General features: G+C 38.7%; 1 protein-coding gene and 1 long non-coding RNA gene across 3 annotated transcripts in view; one reads left to right on the forward strand and one right to left on the reverse strand.

Annotated features, from left to right (window-relative positions):
- The window catches only part of SPOPL (speckle type BTB/POZ protein like), a 65,716-nt gene extending 45,829 nt beyond the window's left edge, over positions 1-19,887 (reverse strand). Inside the window, exon 1 of one of the 2 annotated variants that reach the window (XR_009211932.1) lies at positions 19,537-19,721. The gene's annotated coding sequence lies outside the window, so the exon portion shown is untranslated. Of the gene's footprint in view, positions 1-19,536 lie in introns of both variants that reach the window. The other variant, XM_032145720.2, reaches the window with a different exon arrangement.
- A 183-nt stretch (positions 19,888-20,070) lies between these two features.
- Positions 20,071-22,544, forward strand: part of LOC131382437 (uncharacterized) — a 52,926-nt gene continuing 50,452 nt past the window's right edge. The window contains exons 1-2 of the long non-coding RNA XR_009211931.1: positions 20,071-20,325; positions 20,763-20,890. This is a non-coding gene — a long non-coding RNA (uncharacterized LOC131382437). The remainder of the gene's footprint in view (positions 20,326-20,762; positions 20,891-22,544) is intronic.

Consider the following 22,544-nt stretch of genomic DNA (forward strand, 5'->3'; position numbering starts at 1 on the left):
ACTCTTTTTCCACTTGATAATTCCTAAAAGCTATTAACACATGCTGTTATAAAAGAGGAGATTTAGAGCCTCTGTTTACTGCTGCCTTGTCACTTACTGCCAGGGTTCTCCCACAAAAAAAAAAAAAAAAAACAACTAAAAATTAAACTAAGAGTGAAACCCTGTGTACCACAATATAACCCCACAAAATCACTTCATTTCTGTTGCTTTAATGTATTTTCAACGAAAAGATTAAAAGCAAGAAATCATCTAACAACATTTCTAGATATAGGCATAATGTCATTTTCCATGGCAATAGTAAAAATGGGAAAAAAAAAAAAAAAAAAGCTCTGGGGTCCATGTGCTGAGATACCTGGATTCTACTTCTACCCATTTCACGTTTCAGGCTGTGTACTCTTTGGCTCATCACTGAGCTTCTGGCTATAGACAGAACTGGAGGCAAGAATTGCTAAATTCTGTCCAGTTCTACCATAAGTTAATACAGATTCATAAACTGTAGTGTAATATTTACTCAACATCACCAAATAATTTCCTCACACTGCAATTACCTTCTTTTACAATACAAACTACAGGTCATTGCAGAACCTGATTACTTTTCCTATCGATTAACATATTAAAGATATTCTGGATCTCTGGAAACCATTTTTTAAAATCATCATTTGCAAACAACTACATTTATGTGGCATACTAGTTGCGACAAGTCCAATTTTTTCTATTATGTATTAATAATATTGTATAAACAAGGCATATAAGAAAAGACGAAGCCCAGTGTACCTATGTTAATAGTCTTATACAGTATTAGGATTTTTAAAAGTCAACTTTATTCAGTTAGCATCACAGTTTATAACTACAGTTATAAGAGGTAAGATTTCAAATTATAGTAATATATAAACAGGGTAGTAAACTACAATGGGTCAGACTAGCAGTCAGGTGACTACTCACAACGGAAAGTTGCACAGCCTCTTCTTTTTTTAAAAAATCATTCATTCATTTGTTCACTCTGCTTCTCTCTTATTCATTGACCCATTTGAGTATTTTGGGGGAACCTACACTAATGTAGGCCATGTAGAAACAAGGAAGAACAACACAAAGACAGCCTCTAACCTCATAATTTGAACTAGCTCTCAGAGGTCCTCCAGATAAAATCTTCTACAACTTCCCATGTGCTAAAGTGAATAAACAAAATAGCAGAACCTGACCATGCCTTTTTTGTTAAAAATTACAAATAGCTGAAACCAAATGTTGTGACCCAAATGTATGTCTGTGTACATGTATGTACGCAGGTATGTATGTATTTTTAAGCAACACAAACATGATAAAAGGAACAGGATCTTAATGCCAAAGCAGTACCTTCAAGTTCACCATAGTCTCTAAAAACAAAGTTACTTGAGCACTGGCCTACAAAGTTTTGCAAATTTCAGCAATGGCTTAAAGCTCTTAAAAGACAGAACGAATCAGAAATTACCTATGCATAATTAGTCTTTTATAAAACATTATGGAATACAAAAATATACATTTTTGATATAACAAAATTTTTAGTCAATTTAATTCAAGCTCTAGTTTATAAACTATAGTAATACACTTCTTTTATTCAGCTCATAGAGGAATAGGTTATTTCAACTACTAAGTGATAGATAATTTAACCTTATCTCTTTAAGCACCAATATTGCATTTTAATCTTAAATGTCACCTCTTCCGTAAAACTTTGACTAACCACCCTTTGTCCCTATACCATTTTCCTGGGTAAAAATTACTCCCAAGCTACCTGGGACTTTCACAAAAAATGCCACCCACACAGAATTAATCAAATGTATTGTAGTTAATAGTACAATAATCTGTAGGAGTTTGCTTTACACATTAAAACTTTACTTTTTTAAAAATTTATTTTTTATTTTATTTTTCTGACAGAGTCTCTCTCCGTCACTCAGGCTGGAGTGCAGTGGCGCGATCATGGCTCACTTCAGCCTTGACCTCCCAGGCAAGCAATCCTCTCACCTCAGCCTCCCGTGTAGCTGGCACTACAGGCGCATGCCATACCTGCATAATTTTATGTTTGTTTTGAGACGGGGTCACACTATGTTGCCCAGGCCAGTCCTGAACTCCTGGGCTCAAGTGATCCTCCCACCTAAACTTTATTCTTCACACACATTATTTCATTTGATCCTCTAGACCTGTTAAGTATTTACTTCTATTCTACATATAGGGAACTGAAACACAGAAAAGCAATGCTACTTAAGGTCACAGAGTTTTTTTTTTTTTTTTAAGCCCAACAAATCAGAAATTGAATCCAGAATTTTTAAGTGAAAACACTATGATTTTTTTCCAATTCATCAAATACGCTAAGCTCCTTGAGATTACTACATTTCCATCTTTATGCAACCACTGCCTAGTATAGAATGTGACAGAGAGTAAGCAAAGATATGCTGACTGGATAAGAAGTCAACCACTAGTAAAGAATTAGATGTTTACAAAACGGTACATAATTTAATGCCTTCTAAAATAAAGCACCAAAAATACTTTAGTATTACAGAATGATCCAGAGAACACCATCACAGTTAAAAGTTTAGTTTCTGATATCAGACTTGGGTTCAATCCCAAAGCAGTGTAAGGTCTTGGGGTCTCAGTTTTCATGTCTATAATATGGGAGTAATAAATGGTAATTATCTCAAATGACTGGTATATTGAATGGGAATGTACAGAAGACACCTGGTACAGTGTCTGGCAGATAGAAAGCACTCAATAAATTATTCATTATTCATATGAGTATCAATATAAAACTCAAAGACAGAGCTTGTTTACAAAATAGAAATAATCTTGGGAACTATGAAAGACAGCAGAGTTAAATTTGTCCAAATATAGTTTTAAAGGTTTTATTCTTGCTGTTTAAACTTTTGTTGCTTGGCTCTCCATCAGGTATACACCAGCTATTAATTCTGCTCTTCTCACACTGCTTATCTCTAGTAGCTCCAATCTGCCTTTTAATATTAGCAATGTGGAGGTGCAGTTGGAAAAAGACAGACTGATGTCTAACATGTCCCTTAGGAATTGTGTAACCTTTGAGCGAACTTTCTGGAGTAATGTAAATGATCTATATCTTGATTTGGCTGTTGTTACACTGGTGAATACCTCCTTCGAAACTCACTGAAATGTATCTCTAAAGTCTGTGTATAAAACTTTGTAAATTAAAGAAACTTAGGTTTTATACTCTTGAACAAGTTACTTTCCTTTTCTGGCCCTTAATTTTCTCATTTTCGGAAAGAGAATAATTCTTCATTCAGAAAAGTCATATTATAGAAGTATTACAGGAGATAAGTTCTATAAAGTACTTAGGGTAGTTCCTGCACAGTTATTGCCAATTCTGGATCTACTAATATTAACTCTAAGCATTTTTCAAATTTACCTTAGTTTTAAAACAAATTCATCTATAATAAAAGCTATGTTCTCTCCCTCTTCCTTCTCTCATTCTTCCCCAACCTCTTCTGTTTCAGAACAATTTGGCTAAACATTTCATTAAAGCTTCCCCCACTTCCAAAGTTTTCTTTCTTTTCTTTTTTTTTTACAAAATCATAATAGAGTCATTTGCCTTCATTATTTCTCTTCCTTCTTCATTTACCAAGTCAGAATTTATTTATTTCTTTTTTTTTTTGAGACAGAGTTTCGCTCTTGTTGCCCAGGCTGGAGTGGAATGGCACAATCTCGGCTCACTGCCACCTCTGCCTCCCGGGTTCAAGTGATTGTCCTGCCTCAGCCCCACAAGTAGCTGGGATTACAGGCATGTGCCACCACGCCCAGCTAATTTTTGTATTTTTAGTATTTTGTCTTTTTGCACCATGTTGTCCAGGCTGGTCTCGAACTCCCGACCTCAGGTGATCCGCCCACCTCGGCCTCCCAAACTGCTGGGATTACAGGCATGAGCCATTGTGCCCGGGCCTAGATCAGATTTTTTTTTTTTTTTTGAGACGGAGTCTCGCTCTGTCACCTAGGCTGGAGTGCAGTCGCGTGATCTTGGCTCACTGCAAGCTCGCCTCCTGGGTTCACACCATTCTCCTGCCTCAGCCTCCCAAGTACCTGGGACTACAGGCACCCGCCACCACGCCCGGCTAATCTTTTGTATTTTTAGTAGAGACGGGGTTTCACCATGTTAGCCAGGATGGTCTCGATCTCCTGACCTCGCTATCCTCCTGCCTCAGTCTCCCAAAGTGCTGGGATTACAGGCGTGAGTCACCGCGTCCGGCCAGAAATTTTTTACTTTAAATTACTGAAGATTTCTTTACCCATCTTGCCCCAAAATTAATCTGCTACAATTCAATCCTCAAAAGCCTAATGCTCCAATGAAAGGAAACAACAAAGTAAGCAGCAGTCAGAGATCAGAGGTGTAATAATTGTCGAAAGTTCTAAAAGATATGCATCGATTCCACAATATCCTCCTGCCAACCTCTAAAAACCAAGAATATTCTCTCTAACATCCCAACCACCCTCCACAATCCATCAAGAAACTGTCATCCACCTATTTATGTAAAAAATTACATAATTTATTTCCCGTATTATGCCTGTAAACATAAACATGTCTCATTATAGTTATGGTACTTAATTCCATACTTTGAAAATATAATTGTGTTAAAGTAACAGTTCTTTTACTAGTTTTCAAATCAGTTTTTTTTAAATGTCTAAGCAATGCTCTTTGTTCTACAATTCCAGGATACTGGCACAATTTCACATTTGTCTAGCATTTACGGAAGAAACATTTATTAAGTACCTAAATAGGTCGGGCACTGGTGAAACAAAGATTATGAAGATAAGGTCAAAGAGGTAAATACCTAATTAAAGCAGATAAACCAGAACTGCTCAAATAATATTGTTTTCTTACACCTGTGAAGGATCTAGAAAAAAGGAATATGGAGCAATTAGAGTTCTTTCAACTCCCTGATGTTGTTTCCAGATCACTTTTCCAGCCTTCTTCCAAAACTGTTTGGCAACTGTGTGACTCAAATGCTATACCCTCTTCCCCTCTTTTCCCTGGCTATCATGGGCTCACCTCTTCTATTAATAGTTAGGTTCCCTTATTGAGGACTTCATCAGTACTTGTCTCCCTCCATAGTTTTCTTCACTATTTCTATCATCACCTTGGATGAGTGCACCCTGTGGACTTTCAACCTACCAGCATCAAATTCCTTGACATTCCTGAATGATCTCACCCACATAACATTATAGCAATTTTTTCCAAACAAACTTATTACCTAGAATAGCTTGACCAACTCTGAAAATAAACCTCAGTATATCTTTTACAACAGACCTTATTCCTGTTCTGTCACCAATTTAATCCCTCAATATCTCTTATTACCAATACTTCCTTAGCCCCTTCCCATTTTTTTTAAGTCATTATTCCCATTATGGCTTCACTTCCTTCCTTGTCAAACCTCAAACCCACAATGCATCACCACTTCAAACATGCTCTAGCAAGCATGCTTAACATTTCACTCCTTTGTTCTTTTACCGCAACCATCCTGTAAACCCTCCACTCCGTATCAATCTAACCACTCACTGTCTGCTTATTTGAGCTGATGAACAATGCTGTAAAAAATCTTAAAAAGCAGAATAGCAGCTTTGTAAATTATGCTTTCATTAAACATGTACTTCTGTTTTTTGTTTTTTAGCTAGTTGCTGTCTAACAGGTTTATTCCAAAATAAAAATCTTACAAATAATGAATGACATCTTAGCTCTTCTGATGATGAGCTAATAATTCCAAGAGTCCTGTGACTAGCAATAATCAGTAAATACTTTTGAATATGTAGAGCACAAGTATTTATCAAATGGCTGCTCTACCTTAAAACAGTACTTTGCAGCAGTAAGAAATGAAGCCAGTTATAAAAATAATAGCTGTAAAAAGTTAGGCATATAAAATGTAGAAAGGGAAAACTATGAGCTTATCTGGAGTTAAGAGTCGATGTGCATATCTTAAGAAGAAATCAACAAATATTATCCCCAAAAGGTACAGGAATGACACTTCCCTACATATGATTGTAACATAATCTACAATGATTAAGGAATGAGAAAAGATTAACTACAATCCTAACACTGAAAAGGATACAAGGGAAAAATATTTTTTGCACTCTTGGATTTTCACTACCAAATGACAAAAAATACATTTTAGCAACACTTCTGTGAAATTTAAAAGAAAAAGTCCACAAATAACAAGAAATTAGATATAAAACAATACACAGCATGCTGTGAGTAAATGGTAAAATTTATTTTGTCAACTTTTTTCCAGTTCTGAAAATTGAGAAAGACCTGCTTATATAGTGTTTCCCTTCTTTAAACTGTAGCAAAACCCCACAGAATAATGAATGAACACAACCTGCAATCTGGGTAGATGGTCAAGTAAGAACAAGCGCATTCCAGCATTGTGTAATTAGAGCTTTGGGCCAGTGTTGCAAACTCACTCAGTAAAATAAAAAAGCCTACAAAACTTTTCACCAGCTTGCAAAATCTTAAAACTCATCCATGTTTAGCAAGTTAGAAGTGCACTATTTGCCAGAAAGTCAATAAACTACACTGTGGAGCTATAATTTTCATGACCGTCTCATTTTCCTTAAATTATACTTAAATTTGTTGTATATTCTGCATCTTACCAACTGGCAAGGTGACCAGAATCATCTGATAGGTTTTATGAAAATATACAGGTCTCTGTTCCACTTTCTCCTGGTGTGCACAAAGGACGGGACCAAGGGTAGGAGTAGGGAAAGAAATCATGTTTATTTTGAGAAAATAGCCTACCCACAACTTAATACCATGTTACACCCACCAGAATGGCTAAATATATGAGACAGAATATCAAGCCAATGTTCCAGAGTATATGGGACAACTAGAAATTCTCATCTACTACTGATGAGGTTATACATTGGTACAACTACTTTGGAAATCACTGGGTTATACTAAAACTGAACAAGTCACACATATGACCCAATGATTACATTACAAGGTACATTCCCCACGGAAATGCACACATGGGACCAAAAGACATGTACAGACAGGAATACAAGGATATTTTATATGGACTCTATTCATGACGGCCCCAAACTGGAAACAACCTAGATGTCCATTAACAGTAAAACAGATAAATCATGATATACAGAGTCATACAGTGGAATATTATGAAGCAGTGAGAATAAACTATTGCTACAGACAACATGGTTGAATCTGTGAAAGGAAAAAACCCTTGGGGCCCCAAAATCACTAAGCTAAAGGGAAAAGTCAAGCTGGGAACTGCTCAGGGCAAACCTGCTTCCCATTCTGTTCAAAGCCACCCCTCTGGTCACTGAGATAAATGCATATCTGATTGCCTCCTTTGGAGAGGCAAATCAGAAACTCAAAGGATTGCAACTATTTGTCTCTTAGCTACCTATGATCTGGAAGCTCTCTCCCAACTTCGAGCTGCCCTACCTTTCTGGGCCAAACCAATATTCATTTTACATATGTTGATTGATGTCTCATGTCTCCTTAAAATGTATAAAACCAAACCATGCTCTGACAACCTTGGGTACATGTCGTAAGGACCTCCTGAGGCTGTTACCCCACCGCAGGTCCTCAATCTTGGCAAAATAAACTTCCTAAATTAAATGAGACCTGTCTCAGATATTTGGGGTTTACAGATCACATAACCATATATGTATGTTTAGGGTAAGAAGCCAGGATAAAAGACCATACATGCTGTATGATGATATGTGCATGTCTTTGCATGTTACACTTCAAAAGTTTACCTAAAATAAAAAAGCAAAAAAAGTTTAACAAATAAATAAGCACCCTTGATGCCCTGAAGTGTATAATAAAATTCTGCTCCCAGTACCATATTCCCTCTACCCTAAAATTGGGACAGGATACTTTTATGAATCTTCCCTCATGCTAATTAATTTTTTTTACATTAAAAATTTATTTATATCAAAACAAAGAAAGGTATGTTAACAGAATGCAAAAGCCAAATTTACTTATTTATTTATTTATTTATTTATTTTGAGGTAAGGTCTAGCTCTATTTCCTAGGCTGGAGTGCAGTGACAAGACCACAGCTCACTGCCTCCTCAAACTCCTGAGCTCAAGTGATCTTCCTGCCTCAGCTTCCTGAGTAGCTGGGACTACAGGCATGCACCACAACACCAACATGTGGCTAATTTTTTAATTTTATTTTTATTTTTATCATTTTTTAAGATGGAGTCTCACTCTGTCGCCTACGCTGGAGTGCAGTGGTGCAATTTCGACTCACTGGAACCTCCACCTCCCAGGTTCAAGCGCTCCTGCCTCAGCCTCTCGAGTAGCTAGGATTACAGGTGTGTGCCACCACACCCGGCTGATTTTTGTATTTTTAGTAGAGACGGGGTTTCGCCATGTTGGCCAGGCTAGTCTTAAATTCCTTACCTCAGGTGATCCACTGGCCTCGGCCTCCCAAAGTGCTGGGATTACAGGCGTGAGCCACTATGTCTGGCCTAATTTTTAAATTTTTTATAGAGACGATGTCTTGCTATGTTGTCCAGGCTAGTCTAGAACTCCTGGCCTCAGGCAATCCTCCTGCCTTGGCCTCCCAAAGAGTTGGAATTACAGGCATGAGCCACCATGGCCTCAAATCATTTGTAAGAGAAAACACTAAATTGAAAAGAATTTTAACATCAAAGCTCTCCCCCTTCACCACCACCATTACCACACTCAGATTGTCGCCTCCCTTTGATTCCCCAAGAGTTTCCTCTTCTCTGCCATCTATTTAATAGAAACATTCAAGAAGCACTGACCTACCTTAGCAGTGTAGTTACGAAGATTAAATCAAAAGATGTATATATAAAGTCTTTGGCACCATGCCTAAGTATTCAATGACTAGACACTCAATAAATCCCAAATACTGAGTTCTTCCAGGTCAAGGGCTATTTCAAACTCATCACTAAACACAGGACCCTGGCATTTAACAGTCAGTCAATAACTATTTGTGAAGTAAACGAATAATGTGAGTCCAAAATAAACAGAAAAACAAAAAACAATGAAAACAAAGCAAAAGTGGGAATGAAGGAAAAAGCAAGAAGTTCAAAGGAAGGTCTTAACCCATTTTTGTTATCAGGGTATAAGAAAATATTATATTTTATTTTTATAGAACTGTGGTTCAGAAAGATGACAAGATTTTAAATTTCAAGGTGAACCAACAAAATCATGTGCATATAAAACTATTACAAAACTGTCTCGGTATTATCTTTCCTCTATACACTGTGCAATGAAAAAGCAGTATATTTTAACTGAAATTAAAACACGCATCAATAATACTGAAACCCTTTAAAAAAATTTCTGAATCAGTTTCTTATGAGGTTGACAGGAATCCCAACTATATCACAGGTTATTTTCAAGATATCCATCATAGCACATCAACATTCTGACTAAATATGTCATAACAGAGATGAAAGGAAAGCAGATTTCAGCTAAAACTTTATACAGCATTATTTTTATGAAAATAAAAATGTAATTTAGATGTCAAAATTGTCAAGACTGCAATCTTACAATAATTTTAAAAGACAAATCAATAAAATACTTCAATATTTATTATGTGCACAAAATATCAATGAACCATTTGATAAGGCTCTTTTCCTCTCCCTTTTAAGCAAGCATCTACTTAGATCAGAAACAACAATACTGTTTTAATTAACCAATATATATGCAAAGCATTTAACCTCAGGGAAAGCACATTATAAATATACATACAACTCATTCAGTTCTCATAACAACTATATGGTTTTACCATTATCATTTCCATTTCCATTCCACAGAAGAGAAAACTAAGACTTTAAGTAACTTCCCTAAAGTCATACAGCTATTAAATGGCAGGGTGGCTGTATGCTCCTAGTTTCTATGCTCTGATGCCTGGAGAGCTCTGGAGTGAAGCAGACCGACGTTTGTCCTGACTTCACTTCATTTTGGGAGGTAAGTTGCCTTCAGAACCCTGAGTGATAAACACAAAACAAGGTAGCACTAATTCCACCTTTCACTAATTCTAAGACAGCTAGTTTTGTCACATTTTAACATTTCTGAAATTGATAGCATCTTACAATTATAATCCGCAGTGCTCTCTCTCTGGGGTACATAAAATAATAACCCATCTGGTAATTGACAGCAACTGTGATTCAAAAAATTATGATATTATTTATACCTCATGGATTAGTGATAAGAAGTAAATGAGATGAAATGTCTTAAGTACTCAACACAGTGTCTGGCACAAGTGCTTTAACAAAGGGTACTTCTTCTCTTTTAACAAAATAATCTATGAGGAAATTTGATGTAAAGGTTATCTTTACACTGTAGAAAGTTGTCAGTTTCTCAGGCCCACGTGTGAATACACCTGGTATACTCCCATAATAAAAAATACTGGTTTCATTATACAACTTAAAGATGAAATTTTTGTTGATAAAAGACTTGGGGTAGGGAGAAGCAGAGAGACAACAGTAAAAATAAATCAGACACCTGAGAAAATAAAATGATCAATAATATTAACACATAAACCAAGATACTCCACAATTCAAGCCAGTTCTCAAATACCATTGATAAAATGCTTATAGGAAAAAGTATTTTCATGTTTTAAAAGAGGTACTTTATTTATTTATTTTTATTTTTAAATTCTACATGCAGGATAAAGGTTGCACTTTAAATGCAATCAGAAATGACCAAATCTGCTTAGTGTGTGCCCATGCCCCACTTGAGCTTTTCCACCAAAACTTAATTCCTAAACGGTTAGTAAAGGTTTAAACTGATCCAAAGTGTTGTCACCAAAAAAATTTAATTAAATGAAATTAAATTCATTTAGATATATGGTAGCTTCCTGTATCTGTACTCGCCTTGGCAATCTCAGAACAAATTTATATTCACTGTTATTTTATTTCACTTTTTTGTCTTATAAAAACTACAGAGGAATTTCCTACTAAAACATTAAAAAATATATCCAAATGACAGCTGAAAAAACACCTTGAGACTATTGCAATCTTTACCTTAAAGATCGCTCACTTATACTTAAATGTGAAGAAAGTTATCAGGAATAAAGAGGGGTATTATAAAGTGATAAAGAGGTAAATTCTCCATAATTCTTAATTTGTATGTACTTAACAACAGAGCATCAAAATATGTAAGGCAAAATCTGATTTGCGAACAGAAATAGATGAATCCACTACTGTAGTTGGACACTTCAACACCCCTCTAACAGAAATGGGCCGATCTGGCAGGTAGAAAATCAGTAAGGACAAATTTGAACTCAACACTATCAATCAACTAAACATAATGGACATCTACAGACTACTCCAACCAACAGCAGCATAATACCAAATACTGACAAGGATGTGGAACAACAGGAACTCTCACTCATCGCTGATGCGAATGCAAAATGGTATGGCCACTTTGAAAGACAGTTGGGTGGTTTCCTACAAAACTAAACATACTCTTACCATGCTACCCATCAATCATGGTCCTTGGTATTTACCAAGAGCTGAAAACTTACGTCAATACAAAAACCTGCACAAGGTTGTTCGTAGCAGCTTTATTCATAATCTGCAAAACTTGTAAATAACAAAGATGTCCTTTAGTAGGTCAATGGATAAACTGTGGTACATCCAGATAACGAAATATTATTCAGTATTAAAAAGAAATGAGCTATTGAGCCATGAAAAGACACAGAAGAAACTTAAAATGCATAATACTAAGTGAAAGAAACTAATCTGAAAAGGCTACACACTTTGGAAATGGCAAAACAGTAAAAAGATCAATGGTTATCAGGGGTTGCAGGAAGGAAGAATGAATAGGCCTAGGTCAGAGGATTTTTAGGGCTGTGAAAGACATCATAATGGTAGATAGATGTCATAAAAATTGTCCAAACCCATAGAATATACTATACAATACCAACCATGAATCTAATGTAAACCATGCACTCTGGATGATAATGATGGGTCAATGCAGATTCATCAGTTTAAAAAATGGGTCACTGTGGTGAGGAATGGTGATAATGGAGGAGGCTACGTCTGTATGGGTGCAAGGGATATATGGAAAAGCTTTGTAGATTCTGCTCAACTTCTTCAGTGAACCTAAAACAGCTTCAAAAATATAAAATCTATTTAAAAAAAAATCACCTAACTGGAGAGTTCGAGGAGGGGAGATACAAATGTATTTTGCACAAGAAAAAAATTGTTAAATTTGCTTCAGAAAACATACTCAAACAAGAAACAATGGCATTTTCTTTGTCAATAAATATAACATTGTATTTTGTTATTTTTGCTTTTTGAATTTAATCTCAGCTCATACCTATAAAATATTTCAAAAGCATTCTACTTTATAGATACACTATTAACCTTCAGTTCTGCAGAAAATAAAAACACCTCTTTGTTTTTAATTGTTAACCCTAAATATTTTTATTTATTTATCTAATATAGGATGAAAGCAAATACACCAACTCCAAAGAAGTGTGTGTGTTGGGGGAAGGGGACTATTTTCTAAATGTATTCATACTGCAGAGACGAGTGTCTTCATCATACTTTCACTTCAGGTATATATATATGTATCTCCTATCTAACCTGTCCCAACCATGGTTAGAGGTGCAAAAATTTCATACTTGAGAATAAAAAGATGATTTTAATCTGCTAGCTTTTACCTATGTAAAATTTAATCTCATGTATTGCACAATTCAGAATATAATGCTACTAATTATCCTGACCTCTTTTAGAACATATAAGCAGGTATAAAGAATACCAAACAGGAGCTATAGTTATGTTCAACATAAAGATAAAAGGCCTCTAAAAGGGCACCTGTAAGAGCCATAATAAATACATGAAAAGCACACAGTTGTTATATAAGACATACAAAACTTAAAACCAAGGAGAAGGCAAGAGCAAAAGATTTTAAAGCCAGTATGAACTAGTAAAAAGAAATTTTCAAAGTTATAATTTTCTTAACTCCCTTGAGGCCAGGAGTTTGAGACAAGCCTGGGAAAGACAGCGAGACCCGTCTCTGCCAAAAAATAAAATAAAGTAGATGTCTTCTAGAACTTTTCATTTACTGTGTTTTTAAAATTCACTTTGGCCAGACCCAGTGGCTCACGTCTATAATCCCAGCACTTTGGGAGGCCGAGGTGGGAGGATTACTTGAGGTCAGGAGTTCGAGACCAGCCTGGCCAACATGGTGAAATCCCGTCTCTACTAAAAATACACAAGTTAGCCAGGCATGGTGGCTGTGCCTGTAGTCCCAGCTACTCAGGAGGCTGAGGCAGGAAAATTGTTTGAACCTGGGAAACAGAGAGTGCAATGAACTGAGATCATGTCACTGCACTCCGGCCTGGGTGCAGGGCAAGGCTCTGTCTCAAAAAATAAATAGATAAATAAAATAAAGAATAAAATTAATTTTAACAGAAGTTTCCTTTCTATCTTATTATTTTCTATGAGACCCTGCCCTTGCCAATTAAGGTTTTGCCAACTACAGTATTCTTCAAAAAGTTTATCTATGTCTATAGATAAATTGTATTCTACCCATGGTCCAAGAGAAAAGTCCAGGGATTTGTAGACTCTTTGATGTAATACAACCACCTAAAATAACATTTAAGCTATCAGAGGATGGCTGTCATTCTACTGAGCCCAGAAACACCATCACTGACCATATACCCAAGTTTAGTAGTACATCTTCACCAATCCTTAGCAAGGCTTTCCTTTTAAAGTCTCTAAAATTGAGAGAAAAAGTTACATGTATAAAATTTCTTCCATAATAAGTCACTGGAATATAACTAAAATATTTAAGTATGCTATGAGTTATTGAATGAACCTGTAAGTACAGATTTAATCATATAATGTAAAGCTAATCAGCAAAAATAAAACACTACCTTGGGCAATAAATACTAAAACAAAGAAATATTTAATTCTTAAAGATATTAAAAAGATACTTCCACATTTAGTGACTATATGGGTGGTAAGGATATTAATCAAAATAATCCAAAAAGGATACCAGTTCAAGCGAGAAACCTTTCAATGGCATGGCCAACCTCCCCAATCTACTACCCGTGTACTCTAGCCCCAATTTCTGCCTTTGCAGGCTTTCAAATTACTTAAAGTATCATTTCTTTAAACTCCTCTGCCACCTATGTTTAACTCGCCCTCTCCACCTATGTAACTTGACTTTCAGAAACACTCTGCTCAAGGGTCATTTTCCTTAGAAAGCCTCCCCTGATGCCCCTGCTCTGTGCTTCCAAGGCAACCTGAATAAACTGCCACGACAGCACTAATCACACGAGAAAAACAAATATTTGTTTAATCGTCTACGGTCCCTAGTCTCTGAATTCTAATCCCATACCTAGAAGTCTAGTATTCAGTGTCTGATAAATAGTATTTAAAAAATACATACTACGAATGAATAAGCTGTGAAAAGTTTAAGCTGTGGAAAGTTTTAGATACTTATAGAACAGCCAGATGATAATAAAAACACGTCTCAACTCAGGAAGACAGATATGGTTCATGTCACAGATTTAATATTTTATTTTAATTTAGGATTGTAGCTTTGGCAGATTAATACAAAATTCATCATCAAACAGTTTATGTATGCTCTTTACTTTGCCATTTAATTTCCCAGTTGCATTCAAAATATTCAACTGGCCACTCCCTTCTTTTCCAGTCTATTGCCTTGGCTTCAGTGATACCAACAAAATTTTCTTCCAACCTCTAGCTTCTTCCGTCTCAGCCTCTTTTGTTCCATTTCGTTCCACCAAAGTTCAAATGTGAAAGATTCACAGGGCTTACTCATAAGCCCCCTTATCTTCTCTATACTCTCTCCTTAAGCAATCTCATCCCTCACCCCCAGACATCAATTATAAACTGTATGCTATTTCCAAATTTATTTCCAGTCCAAACCTCTTTGCTGAGCTCCAGACCTATATATCCAATTGCTATCAGGCATCTCTACTTATATGTCTCAGTCTCAAGTTTAATAAGTCTCAAATTGAAAAATGACCAACACCTCCCCCTTCCCTGAAACTACAAAATAAAAAACTGCTCCTCCCCCAGTACTCTCACCTTAGGCACAAGAAATACTGGCCCTGGAAGTCAGCCTTTTCCTCTCCCCAGGACCCCCAAATCTCATCCATCTCTAAATCCTATCAATTTTTCCTCCCAAATATTTGTCAAATCAGGCTAGTTTAACTCTATCACTGCCATCCTGAACCAGGGTTCCATCGACTCTTGACGACATTATTGTAACAGCTAATCTAAACGCTATTCAAATTGTGATCTGTGCACTGACACTGGTCCACAAACTTTTGCTATTGGTCTGAAATGAAATAAATATAGAAACCTAGAGAAAGCATTTAGGAACATTTACAGCAGTTTGACACTGCCACAACAAACATCTTATTGTGTGTTACTAAATACCAGTATGAACAGAAAATTAAAACAAAATTGGTCCTTCAACACAGACAAGTTTGAGAAGCAATGACTTAACTAGTCTCCCTGTATTTACACTTGCCTCTTTCCAACCTGTTCTCTGCAGAGCAGCCAACTGATTTTTTTAAAGCAAAAATTTGGGTAACTTATTCAGCTGTTTAACATTCTCTGGTGGCTTCCTATTGCTCTTAGGATTAAGTACAAAATGCTCAGCGTGGATTCTGGCCATTGTGATCTGCTCCAGTCTATTCCCCATTAACCAACCTCACGTGCTAAGGTTCAGTTCTTACTGGACCTTTCAGGTCCAGAAAGTTGAAATTGCCAATATCACTTGGATCACTACAGTTCATCCTTTAGGTTTCTGCCTAAAAGTCATTTCTTCAGAGAAGCATTCCCTGATGGATTGGTGTGCCTTCATTCTTCACAATGATCTTCCTTTGTAGCAGTAATGGCAACTAATTACTTTTTATAATTTTTATTTTTATTTTTTTGAGACAGAGTCTCACTCTGTTGCTCAGGTTGGAGTGCAGCTCACTGCAAGCTCTGTCTCCGGGGTTTGAGAGATTCTCCTGCCTTACCCTCCCAAGTAGCTGGGTGTGCCACCACACCCAGCTTTTTTTTTTTTTTTTTTTTTAGAAGAAACGCAGTTTTACCATGTTGGCCGGGCTGGTCTCGAACTCCTGACCTTAAGTGATAAGCCCACCTCGACCTCCCAAAGTGCTAGGATTATAGGTATGAGCCATGGCACCTGGCCTATAATTTTTTTTATTTTATTCCCCAAACAGACTTCTGCCTCCATGAATACAAGTAATCTCTTTCCATTACCACATGTCACCAGAGACTAGCACAGTGCCTGGCACAGATGGATTGTTAATAAACTTTCGTTAAGTGAACAAATCCAAGTAAGGAAACAAAACAGTGAGCATGACCACTAAATGTAAATGCCTTCAATATTTAGTCATATATAAGGCTTGACATAAGACTTTTGATGAAGTGCTTTACAAGAGTTACATCTCCTTTACTTTCTTCACTAAACAACATGAAAAGAGAAGGAAACTCTGCTGTGAAGTGTAAATTTATAAAAAATAAATAAATAAGATATTCAGAAAGGTGAATAATTTTCTCTAATCAACAAGGAAGTGAGTCTTCTCTAAAGTAAATCAACAAGGAAGTGAAAGGTGTGAGAGGCAAAAGAGTAATAGATGAGAACAATGTTGCCTGGCTGCAAAACTTTCTCAATTGTCTGATTTTGCAGAAGTTAAGTGATATGTTTCTCAAGTTCCTCATTTGTAAAATAGGAATAAAAAAGCCTTCTTAAAGAATTATTATGGGGTTTAAATAAGTTAATATATATAAACTGCCTGTCAGTGCCACATCAGAATAAAATTACAAAAAAGCAGAGACTGCATATTTCTCTTCTCTGTACAGGAGCTTTTCTCAACTAGGGCTCTGTAGAAATTAAGCCCTACAAAAACTGACTGGAGTAACTACTTCCTTAGTTCTCTCAAGAACGGTACATAGCTAGTACTATTCTAGGTGCACAGGAGATGAGATAATTCATTACGTAGCTTAGATGCCTCAGAGCATTAGGGTTTGATTCTCACCCAGAAACATGGTTGAGAAGGGCCACTCATGTAGCCCCAGTGCCTGGCACATGGTAGATGCTCATTAAATATTTTTGGAAAGAATATTTACAAAACCAAAGAAATACTGCTAGGCATAGAGTAGATGCTAAATGTCAATTTTATCCCACCTTTTCAAAGTTCTATAAGCTTTAAAAGTCTGATTCTAGGGGAGTTATTTTTCTTCAACCTGCACTGCTTATATAAATTCATGGCCCAAAATGCAGATATAGACATTAGGAAAGCCAAGAAACTAAATGTTGGAAGGAATTATGTGGAAGCAGTGAGAGGTGAAAATCAGGTAGAACCTGGATATGCAGGAGAAAGAGCAAAGGTTATTCTAGGTCAGAGAACAGCATTACCAAAAACAGTGTCACCCCCAGTATGGAACATGCTCTATGGCGGCACAAGAATGATTTTAAACTATAAATGGAAAGCCATTTTTCTTTTGATAGTTACATATGTACATATTTTTACATGTAATTAGGACAGCAAATAGTGATTTCAAACTTTTACTATTTAAAACAACACAAAAGTAATATCTATTCAGATCTTTTAATGTGAGTCCTTTAAAAATGTAATAAGTAAGCAATAGTGCACAAGAGGTAAGCAAATACGGCAAAAACTGTCAGCATTTTTTAAAGTGAGTAAAGTTATGTAAACACCAAGCCAAGAAGACATGTGAACATGAATGAACATAACACATTAAGAGAAAACGGCCACCAGTCTTCTGAAGGAAGAGAAGCCAAAGCTCTATCTCGAGTAGTGACTGAAGATAAAGGTCAGATGAGTATGAAGAATACCACCAGTTTTGAGTATTTAATTTACAGTACTAAAATTTTTATCTGTAAAATCTCATTTTCCAGTATGATGTATCTGTTATACACAGTACTTTCACTTTGTTTACTCTCAAAACAAAGGTAAAATTGTAGAAGTTCCAAATAGACATCTGAAATAAGGACTGACCTATCTGTAGCTTGGTAGTTAGTTAACTTGAAAACGGTGGGCTAAAACCCTGTAGTTTTCAAATCAGAAGGAATTAATTTATACAATAACAAATTATAAATGCTATCTATATCAAAAAAGGATGTTAAATGTCAAAGAATAAGAAGGTAGCTTTCCACTCCCACCTTCCTGTCTTAGAATTAATCTACCCACAAGCCAAATCAAGTCAAACCAAGAAGTGATGATAAAGATAACATTTATCAGATATTTGCCCTGTGCCAGGTACTGTTTTAAGTACTTTACTTGTATTTACTTGTGCAATTACTAGCACCATCCTATGAGATAATATCATATCCCCATTTTACAGCTGTAAGAATACTGAGGCGAAGAAATATTAAGTAACTTCCCCAAAGCCAAAGCTGGTAGATGGCAGAGCAAGGGTTTATACCCTGGCAACTACACTAGTCTGAGCTCTAGAGAAGAGTTCTTAACCACTAGGCAACATTTCTCACAAGAATGATGAAATGGTAATTTGAAATATTCCACCAATCCCATTGTGGCAGGAGAGATATAATTTTTCAAGGTATGAACCTTTTACCTCTGTCAGTTTCTAGTCGAAGAAACAGAGGATTCAACTGCAAGTGGGAAAGTGAGTACCACAATGGGCCAAACTAGGCCCAAGATTATTCAAAAATAGACAAAGCATCAGAAGCCTGGAAAGAATCATTGAATGACACAGTTGTCAGGAAAGAGACAAGAGAAAGTTAGGATAAGCAGATGGTGAATCTTATTTCTACTGAGTTGTGTGACTGCTTTGAGAGAGAAAATGCTACCATCCCTTTTATGTTGAATCAATATACAAATACATTGACTCAAAAAGAATTAGGAAAAAGGAGAGCAGCAGGAGTAAGAGTGGGATCTTTGAAGACTTGGACCCCGAACCGCGCGGTTAGATTGATGTACCCTGGTATAAGTGAGCAAAAATGTATTAGAAAGCAGGTGGAGAGGTTAAAGGCATGACCACCGGAGTGGAGGTACTGAGCGGTCTGCGGAGCTGAGAACTCTGCCTAAAATGGGCTAACAGGGACGAGAGTTTCAAGTGCCTGTGTTTGGGATGAGGAGGTATGAAAGTGGACGCAGCGCGGTGGGAGAGCATGCAGTTTCTGGCTTTGGGCAGCACTCAGGTAGAAAGGGGCAGGCGTGGAGGTATACAGGTATAGAGGAGGAGGGAGGCCAGAGGAAAAGCAGGGGCGAACCCCGGGGGTAAAACTAAAGGGGATCCTGGAAGGTGGAGGCTGGGAAATCAAGGAGGGATTGGGGGCATCCCCGGGGAATGTGGCGCCGCCGCGCGAGGGAAGGGCGGTCCGGGGACGTGGGAGGTAGCCCCCAGAGCAGGCCGGAGCTCGCCGCCCGAGCGGGGGTCCAGGACCCAGAGGGAAGAGGGCGCAGTGAGGCGCGAGCAGGAGGCCGCCGGTCTACGGCGAGCCGGGGGAGGGGAGCAAGCGCCTGGGGCTGCCGCGGGGACCGGAGGGAGGGGGAGGGGCGCCTACCTGGACGTGCAGGGCGGCAACGGTCAGTCCCGGTGGAGACTCCTCTCTCGCTGAGGCGGCGGCCGTGTCGGCCCTGGGAGCCCGAGGCTGCGGTGGTGGCAGCAGGGGTGATGGCGGCAAGTCCCTGTGGCGGCCGCCTCCGCCGAACCGCATCCCTCCTCCCCGACCCGCCCTCCTTCCCTATCTCCCGCTCCTAAACTTCTTCCCCGGGATAAACAAACCCGCCGCCAGGGGCGGCTACCTCCGCCGCTCCCGCCCCCGGGCAGACCCCACCCCCCCCGCCGCGGGCCCGTCTGGGCTCCGGCTTCCGAGTTACGACTCCAGCCCCGGCCCCAGCCCGCGAGGGCGCGTGCGCGCGGCGGCGGCGGCTCCCGGGCCCTTGCTCCCTCCTCCAGCGCCGGGCACTTCCGGGCGGGTTCCGATTTGCCGCCGTGCTTGGGCAGCCGCTGCCGCCGCCGCCTGGCACTGGGCTCCCGGCTGGGCAGGCTCCGCAGCCCGCACCGCTCTGGCTAGGCGCACGGAGGCGCCTTGCTTAGCTTGACCCTTATTTGGCCAGCGTAAAACTTGTCCTGCCTAAAAGCCTGCTGAGACCTCCTAACTGGTCTAATCCGCGGGAGACGCCAAAGGCGGCGGCCGTTTGTGCGCACAGGATTTTTCTTGGAGCTGTAGCAGTCTAGGAAGCCAGGGTGGAACTTTTGCTAAGCTCCCGTTGTGAGCCCAGAGCTGTAATAACTGCTGAGACACAACCAGCAGTATACAGGCTCCAGTTGGAAATCGAGAATTTTCCAGGTAGATGAAGTGCCCCATGGAGCAGTTTTCGGGTGGAGGGGATGAGGCTCAGCTGGAAGTCTCAGGCCAGAAGGAGAGCCTGCCGAGGGGCGGCCAGGATGCCTAGGAAGTGAGTGCGGAAGAGCAGGCGGCCTCCTGGGACCGCACGGTGGGAAATAAAGCTGCACCTGCACAAATGTGTGAAGAGAGGATGGGATTGCCTTGTTTCTTCGGACGCTCAGTTTAAAAAGGGGGAGGGGACAACTGAACTCTTTATTCCCCACGGCCATGGGACAAAGATACTTAATCGAGCTACCAGGAGTAAACTTCGTTAAAGAAGTTTGGGGGACCAACAATCCAGTCTTTGCCAGAACAGACATCAACGTCATTCAAGGATCCCAACTCTTTTTACTTTGTGCATACGTCAGCAATTTTTGTTTTGTTTTGTTTTTTGACAGGGCTGTCACCCAGGCTGGAGTGCAGTGGTGCCATCACAGCTCACTGCAGCCTCGACCTCCTAGGCTAAAGTGATCCTCCCAACTCAGCCTCCCAAGTAGCTGGGATTACAGTAATGTGCCACGCCCAGGTAATCTTAATTTTTTGTGGAGACGAGGTCTTGCTGTGTGGCCCAAGCAGATCTCTAACTCCTGAGCTCAAGGGATCCTCCCACCTTGGTCTCCCAAAGTGCTGGGATTTGCCGGCGTGAACCACCACACCTGGCCATAAACCACCTTCTCATTGCTTACCTGGCTTTCCAGGAAAAGAGAGAGGGCAGAGGGAAAATATTATTTTGCTATGTGCTGAGTATTCTAAGCATAGTCTTGTATCACCTCTGTTCTCTCAACAACCTCTCTAAAACTTCAAGGTAGAAATTTCCATCTTAAAATTAAGCAACAAGAACTAGAAATGGCAAGTAATTCATCCAAAGGTTACTGAAATTTGAATACTGGACAGGCACATCCCCCTCATTTCAAATTAATACTACATTAGCTATCGTTTTAATTTCTTTTTTCTTTTTGTTTGTTTGAGACAGGATCTCGCTTTGTACCCCAGGCTGGAGTGCAGTGGCGCGATCCTGGGTCACCTCCTGGATTCAAGCAATTCTGTGCCTCAGCCACCAAGTATCTGGGACTACAGGCATGAGTCCGGCTAATTTTTGTATTTTTAGTAGAAAGAGACTCTCCCCATATTGCCCAGGCTGGGCTCAAACTCCTGGCCTCAAGTGATCCTCCCACTTCTGTCTCCCAAAGTGCTGGGATTAGCACCTGACCTTACATTAGCAATCTTATTGACTTATTTAAGACAAAACGTGCTTTAAGACAAAATCTGTGCCAAAAGTTTTCAGATAAAGATGAAGTTAGCAGTGTAACCATAAAATTCAAAGTTGCCTTGGGCTGAGTTGGTAGAATGTTTATGCAGATCAAGGAACTCCAAAAGTTAAAAAAACAGAAGTGGAAGTGAGCATTACGGAATGGGGGAAGAGTTGGTGGAGAGAGGAAATATTTGTGCAAACATTTCACCATCTCCAAATACCAGCAAAGAACAGTTGGAACTATTTGCTATACTCACTGTGCACCCGTGTTAACTTTATGGTATGTGACATACAGCAAAAATTACATGTAATTTTTGACTAAGCCTTTTAGCTCTTTCAACCCCTTCGTAGTATGTCACCCCGTCTCTTCCAATAATTAAAAATCATAAGACACCTAATAAATATAATACACTCATAGAATTAAATTATAAATGCATTGAGTACATTTCCAATTGGAAGTTAAGAGTGATGCTGACCCTTCACAGTTGACTGGGCTGAAGTTGGGAACTGATTCAATCAACTTCCACCACAAGGATGTCAAATTGCTCCTCAGCGTATTCTCAGAGAGTCTTTTCCCTAGGCTTGATCTCCTTACCCTAAGTGGTAGGACACACCATTCCTCTCTAGCTTGCAGTATTCAGTGACTTTACCCACTAATAAAATGATAGTAAATAGTAAGAGTGAATATGGCTTGTAAGTAATGCTAACAAAACTGTGATGGCTTAGCAAAGTAAAAGATGGTTTTATGGTCAATAAGCTTGGATTAAAGCTTACTAAAGCTTGATTCTTTATTACCAGTCTGCTAAAGAACTACCTTTTTAATTTGATTTCCTACTTACTGGATACCTATTGGAAAACTAGAGAGATATGATAGGCTTTCATTTATTGCTGCTGTAAGTAAATTTTTAAAATAGAGAAATAACAGCTT

This window comes from Hylobates moloch, unplaced genomic scaffold (genome assembly GCF_009828535.3).
Source record: "Hylobates moloch isolate HMO894 unplaced genomic scaffold, HMol_V3 SCAFFOLD_24, whole genome shotgun sequence".
Taxonomy (NCBI): Eukaryota; Metazoa; Chordata; class Mammalia; order Primates; family Hylobatidae; genus Hylobates; species Hylobates moloch.